Genomic DNA, 12,472 nt, shown 5'->3' with positions numbered 1-12,472 from the left:
GCAGAATTTCACTCAGGGTTCCCTATAGCTCCCCAGCCTCTGGGATCTCTTTTGAAAGAATTCATATATGACACAAGAGTGTAATATAGATGACAGGTGATTTCTTACTTAGAAAAGTGTAGTGCTCTCAAAGGGTAAGGATGGAAAAGTGGCCAAAAGGGCTATTGTGATAAGCTACATTTTAGGTAGACTTTATATTCTTCCTAAAGTCTAACACAGCAAACTTTCTCTACAAAATGTTTTCCTAACCATGTATTGATCACTGATATTTGTATGAAATGCAAACTGAATACAATTACAATGATAAGGTATTGTTCTTTACCAGAAAGTTATCAGTTAGCTGTACAGTGTTCTTATTATCTTGCAGATAGATTCTCATATGTCCTCCCAGGGGCAGAGACAGACTCAGATCCCATTCCATTTACAAGCATCTTGCCTTTACAGTTTTTGCCCTCACAAACTACTGAGTATGAAGGTGGGCTCCATGCTCAGTGGTCTTCAGGCTTGCCAACACGTATCTAGCCAGCTGTGCTGTGGGATAGTGCTCTTGTGCACTGGTTTAATAAAACGCTGATTGGCCAGTAGCCAGGCAGGAAGTAGAGGTGGGATAAGCAGACAAGGAGAATTCTGGGAAGAGGCAGGGCAGAGTCAGGAGTCGCCAGCCAGACACAGAGGAAGCAAGATGACAAGACAGAACTGAGAAAAGGTACCAAGCCACGTGGCTAAACATAGATAAGAATTATGGGTTAATTTAAGTGTAAGAGCTAATCATTAATAAGTCTGAGCTAATAGCCAAGCAGTTATAATTAATACAAGCTTCTGAGTGATTATTTTATAAGTGGGCCATGGGACTGCGGGGGGCCTGGCAGGACCAGAAAAAGCATCTGACTACATACCTGCTTGGTTTTCTGCCAACTTGACATAGACAGATTTACCTTTCATGAGACTGGCTTCTATGTCACATAAACCCTTTCCAGGCCAAGTGACGTGGTCACAGTCTTCATCTCAGGAGTAGAAATCCAGCTAGGAGACTACCTAGCTTCTCTCCCCCACATGCTCAATGTTGTGTAAACATCAAAGTATTTATACTCACAAAATTGTTTCTAGTAAAAGATCATGTGTATTAATATTATCAAAATTTTTTCAGGCTAAAATTCATAGCCTCTAGATACTAAGAAAATTTTATTGAAAAGTTCAAACACATGATTTAAATACAATTTTCTCCAAATCTGAGGTAACGTGGAGTATCCCACTCAATACTGAGAAAAATCTAAAATTATGTAATTTAAGTCACTGTCTACTTACATTTCTTTTACTTGGAATACATTACAACATTATACCAAACACAAAACAAAAAAATCAACAGATCTTATAAAAGATTATATACAAGTATCTATTTCTGGATTCCCACTTCAACTAATGAACAGTAGGAAACACACACAGGTGCACACACATATATACACATTCACATACACACATGCACGCACACATATGCATGCACATACACACATGAACATGTTCACTCACATACACACACGAAATCACAAATGCACATACATACACATGCAATGCACATACACATTATATACACACATGCACATGAACCCATGCAGCACACACACATACTCATGCACACATGCAAATGCACACACATATTGCATACAAATACATGCACATGAACCCATACACACCATACACACACACACACACACACACACACACACACACACACACACACGTACCTATGCACATTCTCATTCACTCAGCATAAGAGAAACACATGCAAAGAGAGATGAAAAACTGATCTAGCGATATTATCAACACAAGGAAAAGTACACATGGTACTGAGGTTTAAATGGTCTTAACACTTCCAAGTTAAATCCAGCATCTGTAAAACGAAGGGGTATCTTCATTACATAGGAGCAGCATCACTACATATAAAGATCACGTAAGTAAATGTCTACATTTTGATGTAAATGCCATGAAAGAAATATGACTATCTGATTGATATGCAAAATGTTTGCCAGGATGGTGACAGCCAAAGTAGTTCAAAGTCATAAGAAATGTTGTCTTCAACCTAGTGTAAAAATGTACAATTACCTGCTATTCTCTTCCTGTTTAAAGATGTCTACAACTGTCTTTTCCCTAGGCTACTTGTTCACTGTAGCTTATTATCATTACAAAGTATTAAAACGGATTAGCTTTCCATATTGTGTTCATATTGGGAAGGACATATTTTAGACAGCTCACTGACAAGGTTTCTGAGAAAAGAAAAGCATTTATTCCTCTACTAAATATTACTAGGCAGCTTATTTTTTTGTGAAAAAAAAATCTAAATTTCGTGCTTGCAAATTTCCCTTTCCTGATAATTCATTTAATGCAAAGAAATGAGAGAGAAGTGAACAGTATCTAATTAATATCTTCTAATGCCCAACTAATGTCAAGTTTGACTCCAATTTATAACTAAACTGTATTTTTACATTGAAAAATTCAATTACATTTACTGACAGACTTTGAAATGCCACATTATTTATATTGGCAAACTTTGCAGGCTCCCAGTATATTTATTAACATTCTTTCCACAGAATAAAGCATATATACAATACAGATCACTGCATTCTTCATTTTTTAATCTTTCAAAGTGATATGTATATCTACCAGAGCAGTAAGGAGCTGCATCAGCCTAAGAGAGCCAAAGGACTGGATAGAGGCGTCCTCCTTAATGTGCAATCTCTTTTAATTCCCCAGGCAGAGCGAGGTAACCTTGACATTTCACTATCCTCTCTGCCTCCAGCTTCCCTTTCTCATTCTTTTCCTCAGTTCCTCCCCCTCCGCCCCTCCCAAGCCCATCCCTGTTCCTACATGCATGCAGTACAACCACAGGGCTGCCGTGCACACATCAACAATTTTGAGCTGTGAAGAGGTTCAATTGCCACATTGGTGACTCAGTTGCAATGCAGAAATCATTTACTGGGATAGCTTGAGGACATGACAGTGACAGAGAGACATCTGTTGGGTAGGTGGGAGGGGAAAGGGGGCTCTTCACAGCTGGTGCATTTGTCCTGCTAGCCACTAGGCTACCACAGTGTCCTTGTCCTCCCACTCCCTTCCCCCCTGGTTCTACATGCACCCTGCTGTCAGCTGCCAAAAGATATCTGTTCTCACCCTTTGCTGTGTGAGAAGGTGCTAATGCATGACTTCAGGGTATGTCAGAACATGCAGCACTCACTGGTGTTTGGAGAGGCAGCCAACCTGACCATGAGAAAAAAGAAGTGAGTTACTAAAGAGTGATTTCCTTGCAAAGAGACATTTTTTTTCTTTTGGAAATCAAGGGGGCTTGACTAGGAGAGGGTCCTTCTTTACCTAGAATGCACCTCTCCATCAGTCTGCACAAGGGAAAGGTATACTCTTTTTATGTTCAAGGCAAAAAGTATTTTCTGCACAGTGGTTTTGAGTTTTATTTCTGGAATCTACACTTAACAAAAATAGCAATTAAAGTAAAAAAAACAAGTAACTCAAATAGTTATGAAAATACTCTATGAAGACTACCCTACAATTTTCTCTTACAATCTGAGGAGGAAAAGGCATAATTAGAAAGAAATTGAAGAAATCATTTATTCTATCTCTCACATCACGGTCATGATGAAGTGACTAGCTGTTATATTTCACATAGATCTCCATAATTATTGGACAGTACCTAGTGTACAGAGCCCTCCACTCACCTGGGTGAAAAGGGAAATCCCTGGAATCGGAAACAACCGTGTACCTGATTTCACATCCAGGATCCACAGCCAGAGCTCTAGGTTGGTCCTGCAAACCTGATAATCCAGAGAAGACTGATGGTCTCTCAGAGGAATCTCAGTGACAACGCCGAAGCTCACCACAATGACAAAGATGCTGCTAGAAACGTTTCACACAAAAAGTCACAGCTCTAAAATGCAAAACACGATTTTAAAAACCATATGTAGTGTAAAGTGGGATGAGCTTTTATTGGGCAACAACGACGGCCAAATATAGCACCAGGAAAGGAGTACCCTGGAAAGCCGGCGCTAAGCCCTGAACAAACAATCCGAAAGAGGATTTCAAGTCACTGATTTTTGAGACAATTGCCATAATACTCTAGTGGCTCAGAAGATAGAAAGAAACCCCAAATGTGAAGGGTTTAAATGATAAGCCAAGACAATCAGACACACAGGGTAGATGTCTTTCTTATTGGATTAAGTGGACCTCTGTCTGCATAGCTTGAATTTTTACTGAAAAAAAAAGTATCCTTAAGAAAGTAGAACCCTGCCTGAAATCAACAAAAGAATTTCCTTAAAATGGTTAATCTGCTAGATTAGAATCATAAAGAATATATAATTTTTGTATATAGTGCTTTGTTTTATTCTCTATTATATTTGTATTTTTAATCTATTAAATGTTTTACATTCTGCTTTTCTCTTAACAGGAAAATCTAAAGTTGATAATAAACATTAGTATGCGTCTTTATATGATGAGGAAATAAAATTAAACAATGAATTGAAATGTTTATTAATAGTTAGATCTAGATGAAGTAGAAAAATAGCTCCTTTAATAATTTATTTAGATGTAATAAGAAATAACCAGCTTGTAGTTGCTATGATTGCTGCTATGGAACCTTAAGGAGTGCAGTTTCCATGCATCTTATAGTCTAACATCCCTTCTGCCTTATATTTTAATTGTTTGCTTAAAAAAATGATACAAAACCATCTAGTAGTTTCAATACATGTACATTCAGCATGTTTAAATCAAGCTAAACACATTTGTCTTCAAATTTTTTCCTTTGAGCCTTTGAACTTTGGTGTTCATTGTTTTCCATAGTCACACAACTGACTTTGGAACTGTTTGATCTTTTCTAAAAGAGCTTATTTTCCATGGATCAACCTTTCCTCATATCCCTATCTCCTATCTATTTCCCTCAGACTCTGGTAACCACTATTTTACTCTCTACTTCTTAGAGACCATTTTTAGGTCCCACATGTGAATGACATCAGGCAGTACCTGTCATTCTGTATCTGCCTCATTTAACTTCACATAATAACCAATGGCAGGATTTTATTGCATCTTATAGCTAAATATTATTCCACTATACATGCTGTGTAGCTGTTTGTTGTGAACTGAAACATTCCCTGGTGAAGAGAGAGGAAAGGCTTGCAATAGTGACAAGATAGTTTCAAGTGGCATGATGAGAATCCTTATTATTAGTAATCTACTAATGTGTAATATACCTAGGCTTCAGTCGATCCTGGGGAGGATTGTTTTAGGAACAATGGGCAGCACGAGATGGATATGGAAATATAATGGTGAAGTCAAAAAGACTAGGCATTTGTAGTGATGGGGAAATTAATACTCTCCCCTGGAGGGGACATACGATTTGCATTTCCCCAATGGAGAAGAATACACTGAGGTGAATATATTGTTGGAACATAGTATGCATACCACCACTGGAGAGTTTCACTGGACAATGAAAGCGGTAGAGGCAGCCATTTCGTGGTTTGATGAAAGGATCCTAGAGAGTTACCTACTCTATGTAAGGCTGTAGACATTAAACAGTATATACTTCCAAAGGGAAGGAAAGAAAATATAGAAATCATCAAGAAATTTTAGAAGTTCATTAGAAGGGGCCAAAGTAATTTCAAAAGCTTTGTGCTGCATGTTCAGAAAGCAGATAGGTATAGGAGAATTACTGGATTTTATAGAGCTAAACAAAGTAGTGCTTCCTCTAATAATGCAGTTTGACTTAACACAGCTCTTTTGACAGAGCTAGTCCAAGAAACAAGATTATTTCATAATGCATTGATCTTGTTTTAAGACATTCTCATTTTTAGTATTCTTCTGAGATGCTGAATCCCAAGACCAATCCTCATTCATTTAGAATTATCATGACTTCAACATACTCTGAAAAGTTTTCCTTCATAGTCATTTACTTGTCGTAGGACGGTGTGCTGGCTTGAAATAGGAGTGAACCCATAGGCTCACATATTTGAATGCTTTGTCATTAAAGAGTTGAACTCCTTGACAGGGATTAGGATGTATAGCCTTGTTGGAGGAAGTATGTCACTAGGGTATGGGCTTTGGGGTTTCAAATTCTCTAGACAGGCCACATTTCTCTCTCTTCTCACTGTCTGTCCATCCAGATGTATAATGCTCAGCTGCCTCTCCAGCACCATGTCTGCCAGCATGATACCATAGTTCCCACTGTGAAAATAATAGACTAAACCTCAGAACTGTAAACCAGCCCCAGTTAAATGTTTTCCTTATAAGAGTTACTTTAATCATGCTCTTTCTTTATAGCACTAGGATTCTGACTAAGACAGAACAGGAGTGGGGACTGCTGTGACAAGCCTGAATGTGGACTTTGGGACTTTGGATTATGGAAATAATCCAAATTAAAACTGAATGTTTTAAGCAGGGATTAAGGGGCATTACTAGTAAAACTGTGGCAGTGGCACTGAGAGCAATGTAGATTATGATGGTCTAGTTCAAGAGGTTTTAGAGGGGAAGAATATTAGTAAATAACCTAGTTATCATTCTTGTGTTACTCTGACAAAGAATGTAGCTGCTTTATTCCCTTGTCCTAAAAATCTGTTTGAGGCTAAATTGAAGAGCTTTGTATTAATTGCTTTGCTGAGGATATTTCAAAATAGCCTCATATTGACTATGTCATGTGGTTTTTAGTGGTCACTCTTATGCAGATTTATAATGAAAAAAAGCAAGCTAGACAAAGAGAAATACAAAGTGTAGAGATTGAGGAGAAAAGGAGCAATAGGAAATACAACAGAGTTAAGTCCAGTGCTCAAGGAGATAAAAAGTTGTCTTACTTAGTGTTCTATTGCTGTGAAAAGACACCATGACTATGGCAACTTATATAAAGGAAAACATTTAATTGAGGCTTGCTTACAGTTTCAGAGGTTTAGTCTGTTCTCATCAAGGCAATGGACATGGCAACACACAGGCAGACATGGTACTGGAGAAGTAGCTGAGAGCTCTATATATGGATCCATAGGCAACTGGAAGAGAGAGAGCCAATGGCTTTGAAACCTCAAAACCCAGGCCCAGTAACACCTGCCCACACACACACAAACAAGGCCATATCTACTCCAACAAGCCAACACCTTGTAATCCCTCTAAATGGTGCCACTCTTTGATGACTAAGCATTCAAATACATGAGCCTATGGGGGACAATCTCATTCACAACACACATTCTACCCCCTACTCCTCATAGGCTTATAACTGTACCATAATTTCAAAAAAGTCCCCATAGTCTATAACGGTCTCAACACTGTTTAAAAGTTCAAAGTCTTCTGTGAGACTCATACTAATCTCTTAAGTGTAACCCCCCTCATGAAATCAAAATCCAATAGCAAAACACATACTTCCAACATACAATGGCACAGAATATACATTACTATTTCAAAATGGAGGAAAGGGAGCATGGTAAGGAAATATTGGACCAAAGCAAGACCAAAACCCAGCAGGGCAAACACTAAGCTCTCAGTCTCTACGTCTGATGTCAAAGTGCTCTTCAGATCTCCAACTCCTTTCATCTTTGTTGACTACTACAATCTTCTCTCCCTTGGTCTGGTTCTACACCTGGTCTGAAACTTCCCTTACCCAGTATCCTATACATCTGGCATCTCCAACATCTTGGGATCTCCAACAAAATCTAAGCTTCACCTACACAGCTTCATGAAACGGCATCTTTGGTGCTACATTCAGAGACATCTCTGACACCCTTGTGGCATCAGCAGCTTTTCATTTTTTATCAAAGAGAGACATTACATAATCCTTTTCATGTATCCTGCACTATAAAAGCAGAACCACATTGCAAAAGGTGGCAAGTTCTGCTCATTGCTGGAGATGGAACATGGCTGTCCTGTTCAATTACATTTCATCAATGCTCTGTTTTGGATGGTTTTCTTCACTGCTTAAGCTTTTCTTTAATTCTTTTTCACAGGTTGGAAGCTTAGCTGGGTGGAGTCTTACCCTTAGACTACCACTCCCAGTATTCCATTTAGCATCAGGCTTTTAAAAACTTTTTATCTCCTTGAGTACTGGACTTCATTTCAACAAAACATTTCTTGGTGATGTTTTTCTCCTCACGCTGTACTGTTTCATATTTTCCTCGCTCAGCTTGTGTGATTTTGTTCATTGAAACATTGCCCAATTCATTCTATGAGACCAAGTTACCTTAACACACAAACCACATAAAGACCCAACAAAGAAAGAGTATTATAGACCAGTTTTCCTTATGAACATAGATGAAAAGAATACTTAATAAAATACTTGCAAACTAAATCTAAGAACACATCCAAAAGATCATTCATTATGATCAAGTAAACTTCATCCCAGAGATGTGGGAGTGATTCAATATATGAAAATCAATAAATGAAATCTACCATATAAGCAACCTGAAAGAGAAAACAAACAAACACATGATCATCTCATTAGACACAGAAGAGTCCTTTTATAAAAATCCATCACGTTTTCATGATAAAAGTTCTGGAAAGATTAGTGATAGACAGGACATACTAAACATAATAGATGCAGTTTACAGCAAGCTTATAGGCAACATAAAATTAAACAGAGAGAAACTCAAAGCAATTCCTCTAAAACAAAGAACAAGACATGGTTGTCTGCTCTTTCCATACCTATTCAATATAGTATTTGAAGACTTAGCTAGAGCAATAAGACAACTGAAGGAGATCAAGGGGATACATATTGGGAAGGAAGAAGTCAAAGTATATTTATTTGCAGATGATAAGATAGTATATATAAGTAACCCTAAAAATGTCCATGAGGGAACTCCTACAACTAACTCATAAATACTTTCAGCATAGTAGCTAGATATAAGATTTACTCAACAAAATCACTAGCTTACTTGTATACAAGAGACAAATATACTGAGAAAGAAATCAGGGAAACAACACTTTTTACAATAGCCTAAAAAGTGTGTGTGTGTGTGTGTGTGTGTGTGTGTGTGTGTGTGTGTGTGTGTGTGTGTTGTATATAAATTATCTTGGGGATCTCTAACCAAGGAAGTGAAAGACCTGCATAATAAAACTTTCAGATCTTTTGAGAAAAAAATTAAACAAGATACCAGAAGATGGGAAGATCTCCCATGTTCATGAATCAGTAGGGTTAACAGTAAAAATGGCCATCTTACCAAAAGATATCTACAATTTCAATACAATCCCTATCAAAATTCCTACACAATGCTTCACAGACTTTGAAAGGACAATTCTCAACTTCATATCGAAACACAAAAACCCCAGGATATCTAAAATAATCCTGTACAATTAAAGAATTGTTGGAGGTCTCTCCATTCCTGATTTCAAGTTGTACTACAGAGCTATAGTAATAAAATCTGTAAGATATTATTGGCATTGACAAAGACACATGGATCAATAGAATCCAATTGAAGGCCCAGACATAAATCCATACACATATGGACATGTGATGTTTGGAAAAGAATCCAAGAATGAATACTGGGGAAAGACAGAATCTTCATAATTGGTGCTGGCAAAACTGGGTGTCTGCATACAGAAGATTGACAATAGGTCTTCACTTACCACCCTGAACAAAACTCAACTCCAAGAGGATCAAAGATTTCAGCATAAAACCAGACACACTGAACTCTCATAGAAGAAAATGTGGGAAATACCTTTGAACACATAGTCACAGAAGTTATACCAATAGCACAGACACTAAGATCAACAATTAATAAATGGGAACTTATGAGCCTGAAAAGAATGTGTAAGTGACACTGACATTCAGACAAAGCTATAACATACAGAATGAGGAAAAGATTTTTACCAACTCAATTCCATGTCCAATAGAGAACTAATATCCAAAATATATGAAGAACTCACAAACTAGATATCAAAAAACCAAATAATACAATTTAAAATGGGGTACAGATCTAAACAGAGAATTCTCAATACAGGAAACTCAAATGACTGAGAAAAAAAAGTCAGTGTTCAATGTCTTTAGCCTTGAGGGAAATGCGGAGGAAAATTACACTGAGATTTTATCTTACATGTGTCAGAATGGCTAAGATCAATAACAGGCATGACAACTCATGTTGGTGAGGATGTGCAATAAGGGGAGCACTCATCCACTGAGCTTGGGAGGGCACATTGGGACAACCACTTTGGAAATCAATATGGAGTTTCCTCAAAAAGTTGAAAATAGATCTACCTCAATATTCTGCTGTGGGATGTTCTGTATGGCAAATGTGTTGCTCTGATTGGTCAATAAATAAAACACTGATTGGCCATTGGCTAGGCAGGAAGTATAGGCGGGACAAGGAGGAGAATAAAGCTGGGAAGTGGAAGGCTGAGTGAGAGAGACACTGCCAGCCGCCACGATGAGAAACAGCATGTGAAGATGCTGGTAAGCCACGAGCCATGTGGCAAGGTATAGATTTATAGAAATGGATTAATTTAAGCTATAAGAACAGTTAGCAAGAAGCCTGCCATGGCCATACAGTTTGTAACCAATATAAGTCTCTGTGTTTACTTGGTCGGGTTTGAGTGGCTGTGGGGCTGGCAGGTGAGAGAGATTTGCCCTGACTGTGGGCCAGGCAGGAAAACTCTAGCTACAATATTCAGCTGTAGCACTCTTGGGTGTATAGTCAAAAGATGTTTCATCCTACCACAAGGACATTTGCTCAACCTTGTTCATTGCTACTCTATTCATAATAGCCTGAAACTGGAAACAACCTATGTGTCCCTCAACACAAGAATGGATTTTAAAAAATTGTGGTGTGTTTACAAAATAATATATTACTCATCTGTTAAAAATGACATCATGAAATTTACAGGTAAATTTCCGGGACTAGAAAAAAATCATCTTGAGTGAGCTAACTCAGACCTAGGAAGATAAACATGGTATGCATTCACTTATATGTAGATATTGACCATTGAATAAATGATAATCAAGTTACAATCTGGGAAAGAGACAAGTGGGGACACATGCAGCTCCATGGGAAGATGAAATAGAATAGATTTTATATGTGGACTAGGGGCAGGTGGAGACAGGAACAGGAGGATCAGGTAGAGAGTGGGAGGGAACTGACGGAAAAACAGCTGGGATTGAGGGGCATTTGAACCTAGTAAGAGTGGAAACTTCCTAAAATATATGTAGATGGAACTAATGAGGTCTCTTCGTAATGGTTGAAGGACAGTCTTAGTTGGCCATCTATTGTTGCCAAAGCAGATTTGCCTTGGGTTGAATCCAATGGAGTTACTGGCTGAGGGGATCCAATGTAAATCCATAAACAACCCAGGCCATTTCTAAGGGAGTAGTGGGGCACAAATGTAAAGGACATCACCCATACAGTTTCATCACACATTGAACATGGAGAAATTGAGCTGGTGCCTACATGGAACCTTCACCTCACAGTGTCTTTGCTGTGGGAAGATACTCTATAGGCTGCCAAAAGAGAAACATAAACACCATCCTATTCACAAGTCTTTGACCTATAAGCTGTCCTGCCTGCAAGATATGCTAGGGCAATGGTGGTGCAGAACTTGTAGGAGTAAACAACCAATGTCTGACTTTACTTAAGGCCCCTCTCCATGAGACAGAACCCATGTCCAACACTGCTTGTGACCAAGAAATAGAGACCAGATAGCCCAGAGACACAGGATGAAGCTTGTGGTGATACTTTGTTTGTGATCTAACAAATAAAGCTTTCCTGAAGATCAGAGTGCAGAGCTAAGCCACTAGTCAACCATAGAAACCAGGTAGTAGTGGCATATGCCTTTAATCCCAGCACTTAGGAGAAGGAAGCAGGAAGATCAGGAGTTCAAGGCCACCCAAGGCTACACAAGATTGGTACAGATTAAAAGACAAACAAAGCCAGGCAGTGGTGGCACACACCTTTGATCCCAGCACTAGGGAGGTGGAGACAGGAAGTGACATGGCTGGGTACAGAGGCATATAAGGGAGGAGGAGACAGGAGCTTGCTCTCTTTGAGGATGAGGATTTAGTGAGGTAAGAGGTGGTCGATGCTGCTTGTTCTTTTGTGGTTAATCTTTCAGTATTTACCCCTATAAAGGTTTTTATTATTAAGACAAATTAGGATTTGTGCTACATCAACCAAACATTACTTGGGGGGAAAAGTCAATAAAATGGCCGGGCAGTGGTGGCGCACGCCTTTAATACCAGCACTCGGGAGGCAGAGGCAGGTGGATCTCTGTGAGGCCAGCCTGGTCTCCAAAGCTAGTACCAGGAAAGGTGCAAAGCTACACAGAGAAACCCTGTCTTGAAAAAACCAAAAAATAAAAAAAAAAAATTAAAAAAAATTTAAAAAGTCAATAAAATGATTCCTAATAGGAAAAAAAAGAAAGAAAGAGAAAGGAAAGAAACAACCAAAACATCAAAATACTGGATGAACAAATAGTATAACTTGCATGAAATAGCCTTGAAAAATATAAATAAGCACAA

The 12,472-nt window shown here is 38.4% G+C and overlaps 1 long non-coding RNA gene across 3 annotated transcripts in view; it reads right to left on the bottom strand.

Annotated features, from left to right (window-relative positions):
- Positions 1-4,135, bottom strand: part of LOC128113774 (uncharacterized) — a 35,964-nt gene extending 31,829 nt beyond the window's left edge. Inside the window, exons 1-2 of one of the 3 annotated variants that reach the window (XR_008219658.1) lie at positions 3,723-4,135; positions 3,166-3,252 (exon numbers count right to left, since the gene is read on the bottom strand). This is a non-coding gene — a long non-coding RNA (uncharacterized LOC128113774). The remainder of the gene's footprint in view (positions 1-3,165; positions 3,253-3,722) is intronic. The other 2 variants (XR_008219657.1, XR_008219656.1) reach the window with 2 other exon arrangements.
- Between the last annotated feature and the right edge of the window lie 8,337 nt (positions 4,136-12,472).

Source organism: Peromyscus californicus, unplaced genomic scaffold (genome assembly GCF_007827085.1).
Source record: "Peromyscus californicus insignis strain IS unplaced genomic scaffold, ASM782708v3 Scaffold_18__1_contigs__length_77618521, whole genome shotgun sequence".
NCBI lineage: Eukaryota > Metazoa > Chordata > Mammalia > Rodentia > Cricetidae > Peromyscus > Peromyscus californicus.
Note: the sequence above shows the minus strand (reverse complement) of the source record. Positions and strands in the feature narration are given on the sequence as shown.